The sequence below is a fragment of the Argentina silus genome (genome assembly GCF_951799395.1).
Source record: "Argentina silus genome assembly, chromosome: Y".
NCBI lineage: Eukaryota > Metazoa > Chordata > Actinopteri > Argentiniformes > Argentinidae > Argentina > Argentina silus.
In genome coordinates this window covers 45,415,687-45,441,854 of record NC_139654.1, presented here as the reverse complement: position 1 = coordinate 45,441,854, position 26,168 = coordinate 45,415,687, and the positions used below count along the sequence as shown (strand labels likewise).

Here is a 26,168-nt window from a genome sequence, read left to right as displayed (position 1 = left end):
GAAACAGGAATGAACAGGAGAAAGAAAAGGATATTGAATGGATGAAAAAGGAGTTGGAGGCAATGAAGAGAGTAGAAGTGGTCGAGAAAGAGATGGAGAAAATCCTGAAGGAGAAAGAAGATGACGTTAAACGCATGAGAGAAGAGATGGATGGGATGATAAATAATATGGTGGAAAGGAGGGAGAGGGAAGTGAAAGAGTTGATGACAAAGATTACAGAAGATGTCGTGAAGAGGATGAAGACAGAAATGGAGAGAGAGAAGGAGAAGACTGAAAAGAAAAGAGTAATGGCGGCGAACCTGGAGTTTGCCAGAGAGAGCATGGAGAGGGCTTTCCATAAAGGGAAACAAAATACAGGTATGCCCTCCATTATCTGCTTACAGAGCATTCTAATTATGATCCTTTTGGCTTCTCAAATCACCTCAAAATAATTTAGATTTTATCTATACAAATGATAAGACAATTTTTCTCTTTCAGATATTTCAACACAGAGACAATTCTGGAAATCCACAACTATCCCGAACTTACTACCACAATAACTACCCTGCATACTACCACTATAACTACACTTGCCGTTTCAATTCTCTTTCATTAAAGTCATATTCAAAGGCAAACTGTGTGTCATGTTTGAAATGCTGTATTTTACAAGTTGCATAGCTGTAAACTATGTTGAGTGATGATGAGTTTAGGAAGAAAAGGAATGTAAAAAAATGAATACTCCTGCACACACGATTGTTACCTCTGCTTATTTATTGTGTCGACGTTTCGGTTTATGACCTTTATCAAAACATTTTTATCTGTGAGGTCTGTATTCCTAACACCACAAAAAGACAAAGTGGTGGTGTTTGTGTTTTTTACATTTACAAGTTGAGGAAGAAAAAACATGGCACATGTATGCACATGGGTTAGATTAGAAACAATCTGGGTAAACCTTAATTTGAAGAGGTATGCATGAGGTCTGTTATGTTTTTCTCTATATCCCATAATATTGATTACAATGATCAACATATTTGTACCCTGAAAAGAACCCAAACTGAACAAGTTCCCCATTATAAGTACCTGGGCATTTAGATAGATGATACACTTTTAAAATACATGTTGAAAAAGTGATCAAGAGTTTGCGAGTTAGACTTGTACTTGTTTTGTAAAGAAATGTCTTGCTTCACCTTTGATAATAGGAGGAAGATTGTCTTGGCAACGCTCCTCCCTGTCCGTGATTATGGTGACACAATTTAAAATCACACGACAGCCTCAATTCTTAAACCACTAGACCCGATTTATCACTTCATTTATCAGTTCATTTGTAGGCATGTTTTCTGTACCCACCATTGTCTTTTGTATCAGTCTGTGGGTTGGGATTCTTTGACGTTGAGAAGGGCTTATCATTGGATTTCATCTGTATATAAAGCAGTTCTTTTAAAACTCCCATTTTACCTCACATCATTGCTTTTATGGCGACTTAGTGGCGATCAAACTTGCAGCTTGTTACTATTTAATGTCCTTCAAGTGATTACAGAATTGAGAAGAACTTTTTAGCTGCTGTGCTCCTTAGATATGGAATGATCTTCAGGCTAGACTGAGGTTGGAGCACTTGGTCCCTTACACTTGTACCATCATCTGCTTTTTAGTGGACAATATATGCAATAAATACCTTTTTTACACAAACATCTTGAATCAGAATGGGTCAGCCCTAGCCTCTTACACAAACAGGGTCAGAGTCAATGGGTACAAAACTGGAGCAAACGTGTGTATACCAAGATACTGTACCTCGACTCCTTTCCATTCCAAAAGAAATGTGTGCTTCCCTTTCCCTTCACTCAAATGTTGTGGATGACATGTACATAAAGCTATACACTGGTGCAGGTGTGATGTTATGAGAGCTTTAGCATTTAGCATTTCCTGTGTCCAGGCGTTCTATTCACTTCTAATAGGACAAATGAAGGTACACTTGCCTCATAGGGGCTCATTCTTGTTTCATTTGTCCTATTAGCTCCTACTGACCTCACTTTACACAGACACAGAGGAGGAGAGACTCAGACTCATTAGAAGTTTATTACTGGATCAGTTTACAAAACAAAACAAAACTGCATGGAGCGTACAGTACAGCAGAGCTTGGAGTACCAGACATGAACACACACCTCACATGCACACACACATCGGAGCTGTCACAGTGGTATACCTTGGATCACACACAGACACACACACACACACACACACACACACACACACACACACACACACACACACACACACACACACACACACACACACACACACACTCACTCTCTCTCAGGGCTGCATGCGGATAGCTCCATCTAGTTTGATGACCTCTCCATTGATCATGGGGTTCTCAGCCAGTGATGTCACCAGGTGGGCAAACTCTGCAGGGTCTCCCAGGCGCGAGGGGAAGAGCACTTGGCGGGCCAGGAATGAACGCACCTTCTCAGGTTAACCCGCCAGGAGAGGTGTGGAGAACAGAACCTAAGGAGAGGGAGAGAGAGGTTGTCTGATATGGAGAGGAAGGGGGTGGGGGGGGAGTGTGTGAAAGAGTGCGTATGTATGTGTGTGTGTTTACTGACTGGGTGCGATGGTGACCACACAGATGTCCATGGGTGCCAGGTCTCGGGCGATGGGTAGAGTCATCCCAACAATACCCCCCTTAGAGGCTGAATACGCAGCCTGACCCACCTACAGAGAGAGAGAGTGAGAGTGAAGGAAGGGGCTGTTGAGACAGTGTTTATGTGTGTGTGTGTGTGTGTGTGTGTGTGTGTGTGTGCGTGCGTGCATGGTTCAATGGAGGTCTTGGCGATCTGTTGGTTCTTGTGTGTGATTGGCTGACGGTACTGCAGCATGTTGACCTCTTCCTCACTGCAGGGTCTACTACAGTTGGAGCAGTCAGAGAGCACAGCCTGGGCCCCTGCAACCAAACATACACCCTGAAATATGGTTTGGACAAAGGATCCCAATGTCAAGATAATATTGCTGTAGGGAAGCTACTCTATGACACAATACCATGTGGAAATGTCAATGATTTTCTAAAGATGAGTGGATAGTGGATAGTGGATAGTGGATAGTGGATAGTGGATAGTGCCTGGTGGGGTCGCAGACTTCAGGCAGATTGTTGACCTAATACGAAACATTAGTACTTTATTTGGACATTATATGATACTTTTGAAGCCCTGAAATAGTGGGAGTATGTTTACAAATGTTTTTTTAAAAACCCATTGAATTAAAGTTGAGAATCTCTACTTTGACCCCATAATATTTGTTTGATTTCAAATCCAAGTGTAGAGCTAAAAGAACAGAAAATGCTTCCTCTTTCCAATACTTATGAAGAGCACTGTATTCATGTTAATCAGTTGCTTCATTACTGTAATATGTGATGTGTTTTGAACTAGTATTTTGAAATACTGTTTTTAGGAGCCAATGATATAAAACAAGTGCATACATGTAAAGAACATAACACATTTTTAGAGGAGTTCAAATATGTAAAATTCAGTATTACTCGAAAGAAAATATTTGCCCAAAAATATTTGCCCCATAGTCCTTCTTGATTCAATGGGTCTGCAAACTATTAAAACCCGATAGGGATCAAACAGGCAGCAACTATTAGCAGGATGTTAAGATAAAGGCCGACAATAACATCACTGAGTGTTGCCCTCTGCGCAGGGATCCTTTCAATCATTCACTAGCCATGGCTTCAACTTCACCTCTCACATACTCTTTCGCCTGTGTTTCATGATCTGAAACACAGGTGTCATGATGGGATAAAATAATCACTTCAGCAGACGTGTCCGGGGTTACTCAGAAGAAGCGATTGAACCTGTAAAGATGGGTTACCTTCCGTACTTCTCCACCGAGACATGGACTCTCCTTGCCTTACTCATCACTCTGATCGTAGTGTAAGAAGTTTTAATAAAAAATATTATTTGTTAGTTAGTTAGTTGTAATAATACATACAAATGATAGTATTGATAATTACAGTTATCTAACAGTTTCAATGATACCTATGACTTGATCGTTTTGCTTTTGTTTCAAGTCAGATTGTTGATTTATATTTGTTCTGACCAGGTATGGATACTGGCCATATGGAATATTAAAAAAACTAGGCATTCCTTGTCTCAAACCCATCCCTTTCCTCGGGACGATGATGGGATATAAGAAGGTTTGTAGAGATTAAGCCCATAAACAACAACATTGTAGACTCATCCATGATGTGTGTTGTTGTGGTGAAAGCCATGGGAGCTGAATATGAATTGTTTTACCCAGAAAAATGGGCAATAAAGCTTTTGAACGAAAACGAAAAGAGAGGAGTGGGAGCCGGTCTGTAGTGGAAAAGGGCCATCATAAACTAAGCCACAATTCAGGTTTATGACAAGCATTTATGTACTGGCTATTTCTTTGTTTTGTTTTTTGTTCCCAGGGTGGTTTCACCAATTTTGACACAGAGAGCTTCCAGAAATATGGGAAACTGTGGGGCTGAGTCTGCTAAACTGATCCTGGTTATTGTTAACTATGATGGATATATGTATCTCTCAGTGTCTACAGTATACACTCTTAAACCAGGCGGACACCGTGCGATTTTCACAAACACAGACGATCCAACCGACGAAATGGTCTCGTACACCAAGACAAATGATCTGTCTTGATGCAATGTACACTGCCCAAGCAACAATTTCATGCTTCCACATTAATAATTTGAATCTGTTATTGAGCGATTTAAGTTTTAAGCTTTTAAGTATTCTGTAGTATGGTCCCTGTGGGGGGACATGCAGCGTTCGGCCTGTAGAGGGAGCTACAGGACCGTGGCCAGGGTGACGTCGGCGAGGCTCCGTTGCACACCTGTTGCAAATGAAGCCTCGTTGACTAGATGGTTTAAGATGTGTGTGCCTCGGCGTTCGAGGGAGAAGGAGGGCGACTGGAAAGTCGCCGAGTGGCGTGTTACGAACATTGAAATTATTACGAACATTGGAATTATTACTAACATTTTATGAAAATAAACGGGATACTCCCAGAAAACAGTACCTCGACTCCGCCTCTGTGTCACAGACTTGTTACAGTGGCGCCCAACGTGGGGCACAGCGAAGGCGGAGAAAAAAAGGGAATGGAGGCGTTAAGCGCGGCTATCGGAAGGATGGCCCTTATACTGGAGCAGCAGGCCCACCTCCAGCAGGAGCACCAGACCGCGGTGAGGGAGATGGTGACGGCAAGGGCTGAGGACCGTACCCTCCTCCTGGAGCTCGTCAGGGCCCTGATGATGGAGGAGGGGAGCCGGCCCTTTGCCTACGCCCAGCAGCTGCGGGACAGCGCGCGGCGGTGGCTGGACCCAGGGAACAGCTCGTCGGAGGAGGTCGGGGACCGGGTGGTGTTGGAGCAATTCCCCACGGGGCTCCCGGCCCGGACCGCCGCCTGGGTCCAGTACCACCGGCCCCAGGATCTCGCGGCCGCCGTTACCTTGGTGGAGGACCATCTCTCCTTCCCGCCGCAGGAGCCCCGATGACCAACGCCCGGTCCGGCGCCCGGAAGGAGCCATGGTGACGGAGGAGGAGAGACCGGCGCCCGCCCCGAGGACGAGATGGCAGGGGCAGGCATGTCGAGAACCAGCCCTGGCCCCACAGGAAGCACCCCGAGCGACAGGGGGGGTGTGTTGGCGATGCGGACGGCCGGGCCATGTACAGGCGGAGTGCCCAGTGAGGGAGGTGGGGCAGGTCGTCCGCATCGGCGACATACCGGGAGCGGCGTATCGTGTTCCGGTAAGGATACAACATGATATGCACCAGGCCTTCTTGGATTCGGGCTGCATGCAGTCCATGATCCAGGAGCGCCTGGTTCGACCGGGGGCATTGTTAAAGGCATCGAGGGTGTTGGTGAAGTGTGTGCATGGGGACATTCACGAATATCCTGTGGTCACGATCAAGATTAATTTTGAAGGGAAAAAGCATAGTGTACAGGCGGCGGTTAGCCCGCGCCTCACGCATCCCCTTATTCTGGGTGTAGATTGGGAGGGGTTTCCTCAAGCGGTAAGCAGGGCTACCGGGGTGCGTGCATGACAGAGAGGGAGGTGTGAGGCGGGTAATGTGTTCTGTGCTGAGGCGGCGCCTCGCGACACTGCCGAGGAGCCGGAGCCGGCGGGGGGGTCTCAACCCGAGATTCCCCCGCCGAACTATCCGTTGCTAGGTGACTTCCCCCTCGAGCAGTCTCGTGACGAGACCCTACGATCGGCCTATGACCAAGTGATAGCGATTGATGGTACTTTGGTACGGCCAGACGCAGTACGCGCCCACCCCTATTTCGCGATTATCAGCGACAGGTTGTACCGAGTAAGTCGTGACTCACATAGCCAGGAGGAAGTAACCCAGTTGTTGGTTCCCCGTAGCCGCCGGGAAATGGTCTTCCAGGCGGCTCATTTCAACCCCATGGCGGGCCATTTAGGTTATGATAAGACACTAAACCGTATAATGGCTCGATTTTATTGGCCGGGAATTCGGGCAGAGGTGCGTAGGTGGTGCGCGAATGTCAGTTGGTAAAGCCCCCTTGCGGCCCTTACCATTGGTCGAGAACCCATTCGACCGCATTGCGATGGATATTATCGGGCCATTTGATCGGTGTACACAGGGATATCGATTTGTGTTGGTCTTGATAGATTACACAACCCAATACCCCGAGGCAATACCGCTGCGCAATATCTCTGCCAGGAGTGTAGCGCAGGCATTGTTTCAAGTAATCTCCCACGTGGGAATCCCGAAAGAGATTCTCACCGATCAGGGCACTAATTTTATGTCACGCACCCTCAAGGAACTGTATGGCTTGTTGAACATCAAGGCGATTCGAACCAGTGTTTACCACCCGGCCACTGATGGCCTTTGTGAGCCGTTCAATCGGACCTTGAAGTCAATGATCCGGAAGTTCGAACACGAAGATAGTCGGAATTGGCATAAATGGCTAGATCCCCTGTTGTTTGCGGTACGGGAAGTCCCCCAAGCTTCCACCGGGTTTTCCCCGTTTGAATTACTCTACGGGCGTAAGCCTCGGGGTGTCCTAGACCTTCTTAAAGAAAATTGGGAGGAAGGGTCTAGCGACAGTAAAAATGAGATTCAATACGTCCTGGACTTGCGCACAAAGCTCCACGCCCTAGGGGTTATCTCACGCGAGCATTTGCTGCAAGCCCAGGAGCGTCAAAAGTGACTGTACGACAGGGGAACTAACCTGCGAGAATTTACAGGTGTGGTCACACGTCGCATGGGGGACGTGGATTACGAGGTAGTACGCTCGGACCGGGGGGATAGCTTGCAGGTGTATCACGTAAATCTCCTAAAAAAATGGAACGACGTGGTCACTGTTGCTCTGGCTACAATAATTCCAGAGAGAGATGAGTTCGGTCCGGAAGTCCCAAAATCAAAAGTTAGCACTCCGGTCGGTATTGATAACCATCTCTCTGCTAGCCAGGCCACGGACGTTGCAGATTTGCAAGCTAAGTTCGCGGACGTGTTCTCTCCCTTACCCGGTCGGACTACGCTTATCGACCACCACATAGAAACGCAGCCGGGTTTAACGGTGCGCACGCGTCCCTATAGGTTGCCGGTACACAAACGAGACATTGTGTGCAGGGAATTGGAAGCCATGCTGGAGCTGGGTGTGGTCGAGGAGTCCCGCAGTGACTGGTGTAGCCCCATCGTGCTTGTCAACAAGCCGGATGGGGCTATACGGTTCTGTGTGGATTATAGACGGGTTAATGCGGTCTCCAAGTTCGATGCCTACCCGATGCCCCGGGTTGACGAGCTCTTGGACCGGCTTGGCACGGCCAAGTATTTCACGACGTTGGATTTCACGAAGGGATACTGGCAGATTCCACTCTCGCCGGTATCCCGGGAGAAAACTGCATTCTCCACTCCACTCCAAGTTTGAAACCATAGTTAGGGTTAGGGAAGTTTATAGCTAGATTTAGGGTTAGGGAAGTTTATAGCTAGAGTTAGGGTTAGGGTTTAGGGTTAGGGTTAGGGTTAGGGAAGTTTATAGCTAGAGTTAGGGTTAGGGTTAGGGTTAGGGTTTAGGGTTAGGGTTAGGGAAGTTTATAGCTAGATTTACAATGACTGCTTAGTCTGTATTGCACTGGCCTATAGTATACCCTCCCTTCTATTTAAATAAATCAAGGAGAATGTATACATTGTGTTTGTCCTTTTCTTTGTGTCTGAACATCCACACACACACACACACACACACACACACACACACACACACACACACACACACATATATATATATATAAACTTACTATAATAAATAATGACATAATATTTCATACCAAAAGTGCTGATGTAAAAGGAAAAAGTGCTTAAATCCATCCTAAAGACACACTGTAAAACACACAAAATCTCTTATAAGTGCTAATTTTCAAAGTGCTAAAATACACCAATTACACACGTGATAATGAAAAGGAGAAAGAGTAATCTCTTTCTCTATATAGTATAATAAAATAATAAATCATCACATACATTCTGATATAAAAAGTGCTGATGTAAAGGGAGTATAAATAAATAAGGTGTATCACCTCTATAAATTAACACATATATACATTTACATATACATACACAACAATTGAAACCCACAATCACTCACACTGACACGTGATCTGTTAAAATCTTTTATTTAGCCCTGTGGGTTCGATGGTTCGTAATAAATGTATCCATCTCCTTTCATTTGCTCTCCGCTGCTCAACGGTCCATAAACTGTTTGATTGCAGTCCTGATATGCTGAGGTGAGTGATGGAGTGCTCTTGGAAGTGTGTGACTATGTGTGTTTGTAGTTGACCTTTTTTAATGTTGTACAGGTGCTGTTTCAATCGTGTTTCTATGGTGTGTGCTGTTTCCCCTATGTAGTGTTTGTGACAAAGTGTGCATGTGATAATATAAATGACGTTGGTGGATGTTAAAGTGAATGAGTCTAAAATAGGGGATGAGGTGCGACTGTGGGGATTACTAATGTATTTTCTCTGTCTAAAGTGAGTGGTATGAGGGTGAAGGGGTTGTGTCAATGTCCTGCTGAATCTTGAGTGAACCAAAATGTCTAGTAGATTTTTATTTTTACGGTAAGCTGAAATGATCTTGTATGATTGTAGAGGTGCAAAGGTTTGTTGGCTGGTGACAAAGTTGTGTTTGAGAGTCTGATGTAAGATTTTTGTTCTATGTGAAAATGTGGTTACTAAGGGAATCAAGATGCTAGGTTGGGTCGGGGGAACCAAAGGGGGGGAAAGAGAGTGGGGAATAGGAGTAGGGTTAAGGTTAGGGGGGGAAAGAGAGTGGGGAATAGAAGTAGAGTTAAGGTTGGAGGGAGGAAGAGAGTGGGGAATAGAAGTGTAGGCTGGGTTGAGGCCAGTGTTAAGATTAGGATCAGGGCATGGGTTGGGGTAGGGGTTAGGGTTAGGGTTGTGGTTAGGGTTGGGGTTAGAGTTGGGGTTAGGGTCAGGGTTATTGTTAGGGTTAAGGTTAGGGTTAGGGTTAAGGATAGGGTTAAGGTAAGGGTTGGGGTTAGGATCAGAAGGGTTAGGATTAGAATCAGGGCCTAGGTTGGGGTTGGGGTTAAGGTTAGGGTTAGAGTTGGGATTAGGAATAGGGTTAGGGTTAAAATTAAGGTTAGGGATAGGGTTAGGGTTAAGGTTAGGGTTAGGGTTTAGGGTTAGGGTTAGGGAAGTTTATAGCTAGAGTTAGGGTTAGGGTTAGGGTTTAGGGTTAGGGTTAGGGAAGTTTATAGCTAGAGTTAGGGTAAGGGTTAGGATTAGGGTTAGGGTTAGGGTTAGGGAAGTTTATAGCTAGAGTTAGGGTTAGGGTTAGGATTAGGGTTTAGGGTTAGGGTTAGGGTTAGGGTTAGGGTTAGGGTTCAGGGTTAGGGTTAGGGTTAGGGTTAGTGTTAGCTTGCGAAGGCCTAAAAAACACAAGCAGCCCGTGAGTTATTATGGGAGAGACTGTTTTCATCAAGTTTGAAGCCATAGTTAGGGTTAGGGTTAGGGTTAGGGTTAGGGAAGTTTATAGCTAGATTTAGGGTTAGGGTTAGGGTTAGGGTTAGGGTTAGGGTTAGTGTTTAGGGTTAGGGTTAGGGTTAGGGTTAGCTTGCGAAGGCCTAAAATACACAAGCAGCCCGTGAGTTATTATGGGAGAGACTGTTTTCATCAAGTTTGAAGCCATAGTTAGGGTTAGGGTTAGGGTTATGGTTAGGGTTAGGGTTAGGGTTAGGGATGTTTATAGCTAGATTTAGGGTTAGGGTTAGGGTTAGGGTTAGGGCTTAGGGTTAGGATTAGGGTTAGGGAAGTTTATAGCTAGAGTTAGTGTTAGGGTTAGGGTTAGGGTTTAGGGTTAGGGAAGTTTATAGCTAGAGTTAGGGTTAGGGTTAGGGTTAGGGTTAGGAAAGTTTATAGCTAGAGTTAGGGTTAGGGTTAGGGTTAGGGTTAGGGTTTAGGGTTAGGGTTAGGGAAGTTTATAGCTAGAGTTAGGGTTAGGGTTAGGGTTAGGGTTAGGGTTAGGGTTTAGGGTTAGGGTTAGGGTTTAAGGTTAGGGTTAGGGTTAGGGTTAGGGTTAGCTTGCGAAGGCCTAAAAAACACAAGCAGCCCGTGAGTTATTATGGGAGACACTGTTTTAATCAAGTTTGAAGCCATAGTTAGGGTTAGGGTTAGGGTTAGGGTTAGGGTTAGGGAAGTTTATATCTAGATTTACAATGACTGCTTAGTCTGTATTGCACTGGCCTATAGTATACCCTCCCTTCTATTTCAATAAATCAAGGAGAATGTATACATTGTGTTTGTCCTTTTCTTTGTGTCTGAACATCCACACACACACACACACACACACACACACACACACACACACACACACACACACACACACACATATATATATATATATAAACTTACTATAATAAATAATGACATAATATTTAGGGTTAGGGTTTAGGGTTAGGGTTAGGATTAGGGTTAGGATTAGGGTTAGGGTTAGGGAAGTTTATAGCTAGAGTTAGGGTTAGGGTTAGGGTTAGGGTTAGGGTTAGTGTTTAGGGTTAGGGTTAGGGTTAGGGTTAGCTTGCGAAGGCCTAAAATACACAAGCAGCCCGTGAGTTATTATGGGAGAGACTGTTTTCATCAAGTTTGAAGCCATAGTTAGGGTTAGGGTTAGGGTTAGGGTTAGGGTTAGGGTTAGGGATGTTTATAGCTAGATTTAGGGTTAGGGTTAGGGTTAGGGTTAGGGTTTAGGGTTAGGATTAGGGTTAGGATTAGGGTTAGGGTTAGGGTTAGGGTTAGGGAAGTTTATAGCTAGAGTTAGGGTTAGGGTTAGGGTTAGGGTTAGGGAAGTTTATAGCTAGAGTTAGGGTTAGGGTTAGGGTTTAGGGTTAGGGTTAGGGTTAGGGTTAGGGTTTAGGGTTAGCTTGCGAAGGCCTAAAAAACACAAGCAGCCCGTGAGTTATTATGGGAGACACTGTTTTAATCAAGTTTGAAGCCATAGTTAGGGTTAGGGTTAGGGTTTAGGGTTAGGGTTAGGGTCAGGGTTAGGGTTAGGGTTAAGGTTAGGGTTTAGGGTTAGGGTTAGGGTTAGGGTTAGCTTGCGAAGGCCTAAAATACACAAGCAGCCTGTGAGTTATTATGGGAGAGACTGTTTTCATCAAGTTTGAAGCCATAGTTAGGGTTAGGGTTAGGGTTAGGGTTAGGGAAGTTTATATCTAGATTTACAATGACTGCTTAGTCTGTATTGCACTGGCCTATAGTATACCCTCCCTTCTATTTCAATAAATCAAGGAGAATGTATACATTGTGTTTGTCCTTTTCTTTGTGTCTGAACATCCACACACACACACACACACACACACACACACACACACACACACACACACATATATATATATATATAAACTTACTATAATAAATAATGACATAATATTTCATACCAAAAGTGCTGATGTAAAAGGAAAAAGTGCTTAAATTCATCCTAAAGACACACTGTAAAACACACAAAATCTCTTATAAGTGCTAATTTTCAAAGTGCTAAAATACACCAATCACACACGTGATAATGAAAAGGAGAAAGAGTAATCTCTTTCTCTATATTGTATAATAAAATAATAAATCATCACATACATTCTGATATAAAAAGTGCTGATGTAAAGGGAGTATAAATAAATAAGGTGTATCACCTCTATAAATTAACACATATATACATTTACATATACATATACAACAATTGAAACCCACAATCACTCACACTGACACGTGATCTGTTAACATCTTTTATTTAGCCCTGTGGGTTCAATGGTTCGTAATAAATGTATCCATCTCCTTTCATTTGCTCTCCGCTGCTCAACGGTCCATAAACTGTTTGATTGGAGTCCTGATATGCTGAGGTGAGTGATGGAGTGCTCTTGGAAGTGTGTGACTATGTGTGTTTGTAGTTGACCTTTTTTAATGTTGTACAGGTGCTGTTTTAATCGTGTTTCTATGGTGTGTGCTGTTTCCCCTATGTAGTGTTTGTGACAAAGTGTGCATGTGATAATATAAATGACGTTGGTGGATGTTAAAGTGAATGAGTCTAAAATAGGGGATGAGGTGCGACTGTGGGGATTACTAATGTATTTTCTCTGTCTAAAGTGAGTGGTATGAGGGTGAAGGGGTTGTGTCAATGTCCTGCTGAATCTTGAGTGAACCAAAATGTCTAGTAGATTTTTATTTTTACGGTAAGCTGAAATGATCTTGTATGATTGTAGAGGTGCAAAGGTTTGTTGGCTGGTGACAAAGTTGTGTTTGAGAGTCTGATGTAAGATTTTTGTTCTATGTGAAAATGTGGTTACTAAGGGAATCAAGATGCTAGGTTGGGTCGGGGGAACCAAAGGGGGGGAAAGAGAGTGGGGAATAGGAGTAGGGTTAAGGTTAGGGGGGGAAAGAGAGTGGGGAATAGAAGTAGAGTTAAGGTTGGAGGGAGGAAGAGAGTGGGGAATAGAAGTGTAGGCTGGGTTGAGGCCAGTGTTAAGATTAGGATCAGGGCATGGGTTGGGGTAGGGGTTAGGGTTAGGGTTGTGGTTAGGGTTGGGGTTAGAGTTGGGGTTAGGGTCAGGGTTATTGTTAGGGTTAAGGTTAGGGTTAGGGTTAAGGATAGGGTTAAGGTAAGGGTTGGGGTTAGGATCAGAAGGGTTAGGATTAGAATCAGGGCCTAGGTTGGGGTTGGGGTTAAGGTTAGGGTTAGAGTTGGGATTAGGAATAGGGTTAGGGTTAGGGTTAAAATTAAGGTTAGGGTTAGGGTTAAGGTTAGGGTTAGGGTTAGGGTTAAGGTTAGGGTTAGGGTTAAGGTTAGGGTTAGGGTTAAGGTTAGAGTTAAGGTTAGGGTTAGGGTTAGGGGTAAGGTTAGGGTTAGGGTTAGGGTTAGGGTTAGGGTTAAGTATAGGGTTAAGGTTAGGGTTAGGGTTAAGGTTAGGGTTAGGGTTAGGGTTAAGGTTAGGGTTAGGGTTAGGGTTAAGGTTAAGGTTAGGGTTAGGGTTAGGGTTAAGGTTAGGGTCAGGGTTGAGAATAGGGTTAGGGATAGGGTTAGGGTTAGGGTTAAAGTTAGGGTTAAGGTTATGGTTATGGTTAGGGTTGTGGTTAGGGTTAGGGTTGCGGTTAGGGATAGGGATAGGGTTAGGGTCAGGGTTGATGTTAGGGTCAAGGTTAGGGTCAGGGTTAGGGATAGGGTTAAAGTTAGGGTTGGGGGCATGGTTAGAGTTAGGGTTAAGGTCAGGGTTGGTGTCAAGGTCGGTGTGTGTTGTGTATGAATGAAGTCGGTTAATGTGTGTGTGTGTTTGTGCATGGTGGTCTGTCCGGATGGGAGAGAGGGCAGCCAATGTGCTGGTCTTGATTGTACGGAGGAAGCGTTTGGAATATCCTCTCTGTCTAAGTGCTTTAAATAAGGTTTGAATGGCTTCGTGCAAATGTGTCTGGGTGGAGGATATTCTATAGTAGCGTATGATTTGTGATTTTACTATGCCTTTGAATGTATGTTTTGGGTGGTAGCTGTGTTTATGTAATAGTGCATGTGTGTCTGTCGGTTTGAAGTAGACCTTAGTCAATAATGTTATCTGTGTTGAATTGATCTGATTAAAATAAACTGTGGTGTCCAGGAAATTAATTTCTTGTGGGTGTATGCTGTGTTTGAGTTTTATAGACGAATGGTGCGAGTTTAAAATGTTTATGAATTCTGTGAATAAATCTATATGGTGTGGCCATGCTCCTATAATGTCATCTAGAAATCTGTAATAGAAACTGGGTTGGTGGGGGCATTTGGCTAGTGCCTCTCTCTCCCATTCGGACATGTATAAGTTGGCGTATGAGGGTGCATATCGTTGGCCCATGGCTGTTCCCTCTACCTGTAAATATTGTTTATCGTCAAAAGTGAAATTATTGCCTGTAAGACTAATCTCCAATAGTTGTAAGAGTTCAGTGTCGGGTCTATTCTTATCTGGGTGTTTATGAAAGATATTCCTAACTGCATTTATTCCTGTGTGTGTATTTATGTTGGTGTATAAACTATCGATATCTATAGTGAATATGTAAGCCTGGGAGGGAACAACCATGGGTTGGATTTTGTGTAAGAAGTCGTAGGTGTCTTTCAGGTAGCTGGGGTGCTTGGTGGAGAGAGGGTTAAGATGATGGTCTATGTATTGTGCAATGTGGTATGATTCGCTGTTGCAGTCTGAAACTATCGGTCCACCAGGAGGAACTTCAAAGGGAATAGTCCAAGTCTCAGGTTCCTTATGAATTTTCGGAAGTAAGTAAAATTGTCTGGGTCTGGGGTCGTCCGGTCCGAATAAAAAGTCTCTTTGTTTTCGTGTAATGTATTTCTTTTCGTATATGGTCTGTATGACTTGTCGTAGTTGTGTTTGTGTCTGTTTTTGTATATTGTTGTCTATGTGTTTGTAATATCTAGTGTTTGATAATTGTCTGTTCGCTTCTAATAGGTATTGGTGTTTATCCATTATGACAATTTTGGAGCCTTTGTCTGCTGGTTTTATAATGATGTGTGGGTTACTTTTCAATGTGTGTATGGCGTTCCTTTCTGTTGCTGTGATATTGTCTGGCATGTCTGGTAGTATGTGATAGTTAGATAATGTATGTAGGTTTGTTCTAATCAGTTTCTGAATGTGTCTGTCTACTTGGCTGAGTTTAGGCTCCCAGGTGGAGGGGTAGGTGAGTGGTGTGTATTTGTGATTGGGTTGGTAGTCAAAATAGTCCAATAGTTTGCATCGTCTGTGAAAGTGGTGAATGTCCCTTTGGAGTTCCTCCTGGTCATGTTTGTTGGGTCGAGGGATGAACGTCAACCCTCTCTCCAGTAGCTTGATCTGGGGTGCTGTGGGGTGAAAAGATTTAGAAAGATTTAAGATATTTGAGGGAGGAAAAGAATAAAGAGAAGGGGGAAGGGGGGAGGTTGTTGTTAGGGGTAGAGGGGGGGAAGAAGAGGTGGGGTTGGGGTTTCTTCTCCTACTGCTCCAGTAGGGGGAGCTACGGGCTGGGGAAGAAAGGTGTTTGGCAATGTATGTGTGGAAGTGGCGGTAGAGATGTGTGAGTCCAGATTGTGGTTACTGTTTATTATAAATTTAGCTGCTTGCACCAGTGATTAAAAATGGTCTGTGCTGTTTTAGTTGTCCAATGTATATTATCTGGTGTGGTGTAGAATGTGTCCTGGGCTATTTCTGATAAGTGTGGGAGGTGTCTTGTAATGTGTTCATTGATGTATTTCAGATTTGTCTGCTGTTCTGTGGTGAGGTGACGTGAAAACTGAATGACTGGCATGTAAACTGTTGCGTTGGTGTAGACTCTCTTGGCTTCCCTGATCATCCTTGGTAGTTGTTTTAGTGATGTCTGGCGTGCATCGTGATCCTTGTTGTTGAGGCCCACTGAGAGAACCACCAGTTCCACTTGGGGTTGGACGGTGGCCTTCTCCAGGATCCTATAAAAATGATAGATACAGGCCCTGCATAGCTGTCTACCTGTATACGGTGATTAGTGAATGGGGGGATCCGGCTGAGGTTGGAATCCCCCAACATGATGAATGGTTTGTTACTATTGAAGTTCCACTCCTGAATCTTACGCCCTGGTGTGGCCCGGTGGTATGTTGGAGTGTATACAGTGGTGATGTGTGTGTGTGTTGGAGGTAAATTGGGTTGGTTGAGCGTGCGTGTGGATGTATGCGTATGCGTATGTGTCTGGGCATGTGTTCTGTCATCAGTTCGAGGGAGGTCTTTGCTAGGCAATCTCTTAGATATTGAGGGCTCAGATTGGGCCTGTATGGGAAGTTCCCCTTTATGTGGCCCTTTCATCATGGTTGGTTTTGCCCTCGTATTGGATTGCATAGCTTCCGACCTCCTCCTAATGGCGCCACCTGTGGGTGTGAGTGTGAGAGAGTCAAATGTTATGTTATCCGTTATTAGAACTGAAGTGTTTGTCTGTCTGTGTTGTGTGGTGGTCAAGTCAGTGACCGGAACGTGAGTCATGTTTGTTGTGGGTTGACTACTGATCTTGTGGTGGAACTGTGCTCTGATTTCTTTACCTGTGTGATAGGAGGTGGGTTCTTGTGGAGGGGGGGATGGTGGGGGGGATGGTGAAAATTGGAGGGAAAAAGTAGGGGAAAAGTGGCTCTCTGACGAGACAGGTGTAGTTCGAATCGGTGTGCAGATAAGTGATGAGTGATCCTTGGCGCCCGGTAATCCGAAGGCTCCATCCCTCCCCTGGTGACAAGGTGAGGTTGGAGTGGATGTGTGGGTAGATGTCCCTTGTGTGTGTATGTGTGTTGTCTGTATGGGTGTGGGTGTCTGTGTAGGCCTAAGTGTCAATTGTGTATGTGTGGGTGCAGGTATGGGTGGTGTAGGTGCGTGTGTACGTGTGGGCGATATGTGTATGTCTGTGTGTGTAGGTGTAGGATGTGTCCCTTTCTGAGTATGTATGTGTGTGTGCGTAGGCCCACGTGATGCTAAAATCTGACGAGGGCCTAGGTTTAATGATTTTTTTGTATGAGGGTTCCCTTCTAGGTAAGGGTGGAAAGTCCTCCGTAGAAAAGATGGGAGTAGGTGAGTCAGGGAGGATGTGAGTGAGCTCTATGCTGGTGTCATGTACTACATGAGGAGGGAGGTTAGTAGGGGACGTTGACTGTACATGTGATGACTGGTGAGTGTGTGTGGGAGTGGGTGAGTCAGGGGGGATATGAGTGAGCTCTATGCTGGTGTCATGTACTACAGGAGGAGGGAGGTTAGTAGGGGACGTCGACTGTACATGTGATGACTGGTGAGTGTGTGTGGGAGTGTTTATAATTGTGTCCACCCGTGATCTTGTTGTTGAAGTCAGTCTATGTCTGTATCTCTTGTCTGCCCATCTCATGGCAATCTCGAGTGCCATCTTGTTAACTGTGTGGGGGGGCTGTAGGAGTGAATCTATAGTGTTTTGATAATGTGTCTGGAGTATTACCATGATCTTTGCCATCCATTCTGTTGTGCATGTTGTTACATGTGTTTTCGTTTGTTCTGTAGGTGAGGAAGGTTTGATAAAGTCTGTCAGTCTCCTTATCTGTCTCATCATGCCAGCAGGGTAAGTGTGTGTTTTTATAGTCTCATCAGTGATCTCCTTATGATGTATGGCCTGAATGAGTTTGAAATATGTTTTGGCATCCTGTCTCGTGGCCTCATCTGGAGTTTCAGTTCTAGCTGATTGTGTGCTATGTGTTTGCCTGCTGGGTGTGTGTCCATATGTGTGTCTGTTGGCTAATGGTCTGTTCTGTCCTAGTGTAGCGAATGTTTGTCCTTTGAGTGTATGTCTGGATGGTGTTTTCCCTGGTCTACTAGAGAATTGGTGTGATGGTGCAATCGCAGAGTGGTGTATGTGTCTTGTCCTACCGTGGTGTGGTGGTCTAATGTGTGTATAGTTTAAACTCAATAAGGGCTGCATTCTAGGGGTAGGTAGTAATGCTGGTCTAATTCTATTCCTATCATGAGTGATCTCCCCCAATGTATTCAATGCAGCGGATCCACCTCTAACAGGAAGCATAGTGTAGGTTCAATCCAAGGGTATCTGGGCAACAAACAGGCACACACTCAGTATAAGATAGATACCCGTCTGTTGCCCAGATAGGGTTCTTACCGCCTTGTATCTGCGTGCAGCGTCTACAGCTCCTCCGGGTCTCCAACTCCAGGGACAGGCGTGGTCTCTGTGGACTCAGGTCAGAAGGGTGAGTAATCCTTGTTGGGTCTTTGTGTTATTGTAGTAAGTCTATGAGGCCTGAGTTCCTTCGAGTAATCCTTCCCAGGAGCTAAGACTCCAAAAGTATTGAAAATGGAGGAGATGTTCTGGAGGTGTTCTTACCTGAACCCCCCTATAAGATTAAAACCTCACTTTTATTTGAATTAGTTTAAAAACTGGTTGGCGCCAAAGGAGGCCAAAACTATCAATCCTTAGAAAGAAAAAAATTCACTGCATTGAAATATCCCTGACGTTTCGTAGTAAGTTCTACTTCCTCAGAGGGGGTTGGGGTTGGGGTTGGGGTTGGGGTTGGGGTTGGGGTTGGGGTTGGGGTTGGGGTTAGGGTTAGGGTTAGGGAAGTTTATAGCTAGATTTAGGGTTAGGGTTAGGGTTAGTGAGTTATTGTGGGAAAGACTGTTTTCATCAAGTTTGAAGCCATAGTTTTGGCGCGGCAGCCGTTTCTTTCATTTTGGGGCCTATGTGTTTTTCGACCGTGAAATCGCAAAAAAGGCGCGAAAACATGGATTTGTCTCTCCTGCCGCGCACACACTTCCGATAGCTTGCAAAGGCCTAAAAAACACAAGCCGCCCTTGAGTTATTGTGGGAGAGACTGTTTTCATCAAGTTTGAAGCCTCAGTTTTAGCTGGACAGCCGTTTCTTTATTTTTGGGGTCTGTGTGTTTTTCGACCTGGAAATGGCAAAATAGGCGCGAAAACATAGATTTGTCTCTCCTGCCGCGCACACACTTCCGATAGCTTGCGAAGGCCTAAAAAACACAAGCAGCCCATGAGTTATTATGGGAGAGACTGTTTTCATCAAGTTTGAAGCCATAGTTTTGGCGCGGCAGCCGTTTCTTTCATTTTGGGGCCTATGTGTTTTTCGACCTTGAAATCGCAAAAAAGGCGCGAAAACATGGATTTGTCTCTCCTGCCGCTAACACACTTCCGATAGCTTGCGAAGGCCTAAAAAACACAAGCCGCCCTTGAGTTATTGTGGGAGAGACTGTTTTCATCAAGTTTGAAGCCTCAGTTTTAGCTGGACAGCCGTTTCTTTATTTTTGGGGTCTGTGTGTTTTTCGACCTGGAAATGGCAAAATAGGCGCGAAAACATAGATTTGTCTCTCCTGCCGCGCACACACTTCCGATAGCTTGCGAAGGCCTAAAAAACACAAGCAGCCCATGAGTTATTATGGGAGAGACTGTTTTCATCAAGTTTGAAGCCATAGTTTTGGCGCGGCAGCCGTTTCTTTCATTTTGGGGCCTATGTGTTTTTCGACCTTGAAATCGCAAAAAAGGCGCGAAAACATGGATTTGTCTCTCCTGCCGCTAACACACTTCCGATAGCTTGCAAAGGCCTAAAAAACACAAGCCGCCCTTGAGTTATTGTGGGAGAGACTGTTTTCATCAAGTTTGAAGCCTCAGTTTTAGCTGGACAGCCGTTTCTTTATTTTTGGGGTCTGTGTGTTTTTCGACCTGGAAATGGTAAAATAGGCGCGAAAACATAGATTTGTCTCTCCTGCTGCGCACACACTTCCGATAGCTTGCGAAGGCCTAAAAAACACAAGCAGCCCGTGAGTTATTATGGGAGAGACTGTTTTCATCAAGTTTGAAGCCATAGTTTTGGCGCGGCAGCCGTTTCTTTCATTTTGGGGCCTATGTGTTTTTCGACCTTGAAATCGCAAAAAATGCGCGAAAACATGGATTTGTCTCTCCTGCCGCTAACACACTTCCGATAGCTTGCAAAGGCCTAAAAAACACAAGCAGCCCGTGAGTTATTATGGGAGAGACTGTTTTCATCAAGTTTGAAGCCATAGTTTTGGCGCGGCAGCCGTTTCTTTCATTTTGGGGCCTATGTGTTTTTCGACCTTGAAATCGCAAAAAATGCGCGAAAACATGGATTTGTCTCTCCTGCCGCTAACACACTTCCGATAGCTTGCAAAGGCCTAAAAAACACAAGCAGCCCGTGAGTTATTATGGGAGAGACTGTTTTCATCAAGTTTGAAGCCATAGTTTTGGCGCGGCAGCCGTTTCTTTCATTTTGGGGCCTATGTGTTTTTCGACCTTGAAATCGCAAAAAAGTCGCGAAAACATTGATTTGTCTCTCCTGCCGCGCACACACTTCCGATAGCTTGCGAAGGCCTAAAAAACACAAGCGGGCCGTGAGTTATTGTGGGAGAGACTGTTTTCATCAAGTTTGAAGCCATAGTTTTGGCGCGCCAGCCGTTTCTTTCATTTTGGGGCCTATGAGTTTTTCGACCTGGAAATGGCAAAAAAGGCGCGAAAACATGGATTTGTCTCTCCTGCCGCGCACACACTTCTGATAGCTTGCGAAGGCCTAAAAAACACAAGCGGGCCGTGAGTTATTGTGGGAGAGACTGTTTTCATCACGTTTGAAGCCTCAGTTTTGGCTGGACAGCCGTTTCTTTATTTTTGGGGCCTTTGTATTTTTCGACCTGGAAATTGCAAAAAAGGCGCGAAAACATGGATTTGTCTCTCCTGCCGCGCACACACTTCCGATAGCTTGCGAAGGCCTAAAAAACACAAGCGGGCCGTGAGTTATTGTGGCAGAGACTGTTTTCATCAAGTTTGAAGCCTCAGTTTTAGCTGGACAGCCGTTTCTTTATTTTTGGGGTCTGTGTGTTTTTCGACCTGGAAATGGCAAAATAGGCGCGAAAACATAGATTTGTCTCTCCTACCGCGCACACACTTCCGATAGCTTGCGAAGGCCTAAAAAACACAAGCAGCCCGTGAGTTATTATGGGAGAGACTGTTTTCATCAAGTTTGAAGCCATAGTTTTGGCGCGGCAGCCGTTTCTTTCATTTTGGGGCCTATGTGTTTTTCGACCTTGAAATCGCAAAAAAGGCGCGAAAACATGGATTTGTCTCTCCTGCCGCGCACACACTTCCGATAGCTTGCGAAGGCCTAAAAAACACAAGCGGCCCTTGAGTTATTGTGGGAGAGACTGTTTTCATCAAGTTTGAAGCCTCAGTTTTGGCTGGACAGCCGTTTCTTTATTTTTGGGGCCTATGTGTTTTTCGACCTGGAAATGGCAAAAAAGGCGCGAAAACATGGATTTGTGTGTCCTGCCGCGCACACACTTCCGATAGTTTGCGAAGGCCTAAAAAACACAAGCAGCCCGTGAGTTATTGTGGGAGAGACTGTTTTCATCAAGTTTGGCGCGGCAGCCGTTTCTTTCATTTTGGGGCCTTTGTGTTTTTCGACCTTGAAATCGCAAAAAATGATGGAAGTGTGAGATTTAAAAAAAAGCTATTTGTATTTCTGCAAAACTCCCTCGAGACTTCATAGGGCCATTTTAATGTATGTCGACCCAAGAGAGGTTGTCCAGGAGTTTGAGTTTATTTGAATTTATAGTGCAATGCTACCCGAACGTAACAGTGACACTGTATTAGGTAACATTCATAGTGTAACGCTGACATCTGTTTTACTCGTTCCTTCATACTTTAACTGTGTGTCAACTCTCACCAGATCCCCATTGAGATGGACCTACAGAACACTCTGATGCCCATACGGCCCATCAAACTCAAGCTGCTGTTCCGCTGCCAGGAGTCCAACGACAACCAGCTCAAAGCAGACAGCCAGTGATGAGGACCTGCCCTGCTGCAGGTCTCTCAGTTATTATGTTACACATAGATCTAGGATAAGCCCCAACACTGGCTACTTTCAAAAATGGGCTTAAAAAAAAAAAGGGCTTCGCTTTTGCCTTAAATTGAAACTAAATTGGCGCTAATAATTGCACTGTGACCCTAAAATGCACTGTGACTTTTATTCTTTTTTTATGTCTTTTATGCGTTTTTATTAAAAAAAAAAATCATGCTCTTTCCTTTTTATCTATTTTAGAATTGAATTGCCTCTGTGTATGAAATGTGCTATATAAATAAACTTGCCTTGCCTTGCCTCGCCTCGCCTCTGGGCTTTGCTGCTACTGTATGCTGCTCTCTTTGTATCTGTCTATTAGTGGAGGTCCAGGACTAGTTGTACAGAGACAGTTGTTGTCTGTCGTCTGCAGTGCAGGGATTTGCATGTGACTTGTGTATGTTTTGTACTCGTCTGGTAGTGGGTCTCTATCATCACGCTAAAAACGTGTGTATAATCACAAACTAAATCATAACATGAGAATGAACAACATGCCATCAAAACATGACAATAAATAGGTGTTAGATTAGATTCAACTTTATTGTCATTGTGCAGAGTACAAGTACAGAGACAACGAAATGCAGTTAGCGTCTAACCAGAAGTGCAAAAAAGCAGAAAAGTGCAATGTGAACAATATATACAGGTAGAGCAGTATAAGCAATATATGAGCAGTATAAGTAGTGCAGTATAAGCAGTATATGAGCAGTATAAGCAGTAAATGAGCAGTATAAGTAGTGCAGTATAAGCAATATATGTATTAACAGTAACATTATAAGCAGAATAAATATAGAATGCAGTATGAACAGTATAAGCAGTATATGAGCTGTATAAGTAGTGCAGTTACCAATGTATTGGTTCTATCTATGGGTATCGTAGTGCAGCAGTAGTCAAAATGTACCTGCATTTTGTCGGTTGAAGTGCCATCTCATCTGTCATAAGATTTGACTTGTAAAACTGAAAAGTAGGATACAACTAATAGCCTAAATGTATAAACACAGAACACAACCAAAAAACAACATGGGAAAATCGTTTACGCATCCTCTGCAGCAGGAACAGTGCAGAGAAAAAGTATGTACAGTAAACCCCATAACTGAATACACTTCATACGCTTCAGCAAGACACACAACGCCTATACTGCAACAAAGTAAAAAGATGAGACAGACACGTGTCTTCAATAACTTGCATGTTTAATCAAAATACAAGCATTCGGCACATCGTTAACTTGTAGGAAAGTTTAATCAGGTTTTATCAATTGTATTATTTTAAATGTGAAATAAATAGCATCAGTGCAGAGGCTATAACACACTACAAAAGTCACATTAAATCACGGAAAGTAGGCTAGGCTAATTAACGGAACTATATGAATATACAGCCGGAGCCCAGTCCAGGGTTCTGAAAGCGACAAGTAACAAGTGTGCCCATCAACTGTCTAGATATTAGGCCTATACGTAACATTTAGTCCTCCACTTTATATCACAGCCAGTATAACGTTTAAAATGACTACAAAACAAAAGCAATATAGTCTACAGTGAACGGCGCATTGTCCATTTGTCATACATGTCCAAACAGACCCGCTCACTTGAATAGGAAAGTAGCGCGGCGGTTCGTTGCTTCAGCAAACCTCTCGATGACTTTACTGTTGAAATCCATCTGTCCCTGGATCAATGCATTTTCAATGGAAAGCATGTCAAGGCCGTTCAGTCGCTGGTGTCTGTTCTGTTCTGACAGATGTATAATGTCTTTGAATCCAGCCGATGCCCAAATAGTCTCCACCAAAAATCATACATGGGAAACAGAACAGCGCATGTTTCGAGGTGGTAGCGGTTAGCCATCTCTTTTTGTCAAACCATTCCTGTTGGCCCTAAACGTTTTATCTCCAACTTCTCTTCCAAAGGCAATGTACTAAACCGCATGGTCAACAAATAATCTACACGATTCAATGTGAAAACTTTAGCTAGCTAGCATTAGCGATAGACGTACAGTAGATGAACTGAATTGCTTTGTGATTATTTCCTGTCATGTCAGACCACGTTAACGACATTAGCGTTTAATAGTTTTTCGCCACCTGTTGCTAGGCAGAATTCATACCCAATATAATTTGCGTGAGGTTTTCCCTGCTTACGCCAAACACGCTCACGTTGTTCCCCTCGCAACGATGGGGCAAGAGTGCTCCGCTGCCCCACAGCAGAAAGACGGGACAGGGAGCGCAGTCCGCACACACTAGTAATTACTAGTAATTAGTAATTACTCCAAAAACAGCACTATACGAATTATGAGTCAAGTTTATTATATTTATACACACCAATTTCACCATTTAATCTATTTTGTATTAAATATAAAAGACTTATTATTATTACTAATAAAAAATAGGACTAATAATTGTTTCGTATTTGTAATGTACTTTATGAGACTTTATGTTTGTAATGTACTTTATATAGAAAAAAACCCTGTATATCCCCAAATTTGATTCTATGCAATATGTTTTTTCAAATGTTGTATTTGTCTTGTAGGCTACTTTTGTGTCAGCCGTATATTGTGGGTAAAATGCACTATAAATTCAAATGAACTTAAACTTAAATGTGTATTGCAGTGGAATCCTAACTCGAGATCCGCGTGTAAATCGAATCAATTTCCCATTGACATGAATGCAAGATTTACGCGCGCGGATTTGGAGTTAGGATTCCACCCAAAATGCGTTGCTATTGGTATCATTATGACGTTGATATGTACACAGAATTGAGAATGTTCTGCAATAATACACAAAGTTCTTGAACTTTTAGTTTAGTGGCATAACGAACTAAGACGCAACCTGAACCTGTGCAATCAGTATTACCAGAGTGAGATATAAAGAGATTATAACCGGAAGATTCGGCGCTTATACACAGCCTACTGACTGAGGTAGGCTAATGTAGGCCAGAGATGTAGTATAGTTGACATATAGTATAGTTTTATAACACTTGTATTTGTAAATACTTGAGACGGCATAGGCCGACTACCTTTACAGCATTTGGACAAGGGACGCGTAAAAATGTCACTGAGAGATATCTGTCACTAGGAGATGATATTCCCATTAAGTCGAATTCAGCGTTGGATATTTCTATATGGCTAAAAACTCACATCTTTAGAAAGGCCTTCCTTTAGGTCCTGTCCTCTTGTTGTTGTTAGTGTTTTGTTTGTGTTTTTGTTTGTGTGTCTATTGCACTCAACTGCACAGGCTTTGAAATTGTCGGCTACAAATGAAAAACACATTCCAAATAAAATATATTTTTTATTATTATTATGAGAGACCTAAATGCATGAATTGAATTAGGGCTTTTTTAATTTTGCCGAGGTCTTCTGCTTATTAGCCTATAGGCTCCTACCTGTACCAGGCCGATTCCAGTTAATAAAATGTGCCCATTATATGGCCACTGATATTTGACCTGTTGGCCACAATTGTAGGCTATATTTCAAGGCGTGTCAACAAACATAGCCAGCCAACCCACACTGGAAGCTTTTGCTGACTCTAACATAGGCCTCTGACAGGACCAAGTCACTTCGAACCATTGCATCGAACGCTGATAAGAGTTGTTAGGCAGTGAATTACCATGATAGTCATTCCAAACCCATTATGACGCCAGCCGAACGCACATTATAGATAATAACATTTCTTTGCTGCCAATCGTTGTACTGGTATTTGTTGACTGATTCAGAAGGGCAAACTCAAAGATTGTTATACCATTCTCATTTGGGGAATCTTTCTGACATTCCTGTTGCATTATAGTATGGGTGTGTGGAGATTATTTCAATCATTTTTGTTTGTGTTCTATCTACTGAAGGTGCATAAAAACAATGGAGGTGAAAACATATATGAGTATTGAGGATATCAGGAAGGAGCATGAGAGGATTAAGACAGAGAAGGCAGAGTTTGAGAAAAAGATAGAGGAATATGAGAAACAAAAGAGAAGGGACCAAAAAGTTAGGCAGAGGGAGGAGGAGATCCTGGCCAGAAAGGCAGAAAGACTGCAGGAGGACAGGAATGAGTTCAATAGGGAGAGGGAGGAGATGGACAGTGGGATCAAGATCCTCATGATGGAGATTGAGAAAGAGAAGGAGTCCTCAAAGGAGATACTTAGAAAGGCTGAGAAGGCAGAGGCAGAGTTAAATATGATGAGGAAGGAGAGCGTGAAAATCCAAAGAGACGGACAGAAGGTGGAGCAAGAAATGCTCAGGATGTGGAAGGAGAAGGAGACATTTCTCAAGGCCAAGAAACAGATGGAGAAAGAGATGGAGAAAAATATGGTGGCAG

The 26,168-nt window shown here is 43.8% G+C and overlaps 2 pseudogenes across 2 annotated transcripts in view; both read left to right on the top strand.

The window, feature by feature from the left end:
- LOC310823681 (cytochrome P450 3A27-like) overlaps positions 1 to 17,049 on the top strand; it is a 59,298-nt pseudogene extending 42,249 nt beyond the window's left edge. The window contains exon 10 of the transcript in view: positions 17,026 to 17,049. The product of the transcript in view is annotated as a cytochrome P450 3A27-like (transcript). The remainder of the gene's footprint in view (positions 1 to 17,025) is intronic.
- Positions 1 to 21,829, top strand: part of LOC310824152 (cytochrome P450 3A27-like) — a 230,821-nt pseudogene extending 208,992 nt beyond the window's left edge. Inside the window, exon 21 of the transcript in view lies at positions 21,713 to 21,829. The product of the transcript in view is annotated as a cytochrome P450 3A27-like (transcript). The remainder of the gene's footprint in view (positions 1 to 21,712) is intronic.
- Positions 21,830 to 26,168: the final 4,339 nt, after the last annotated feature.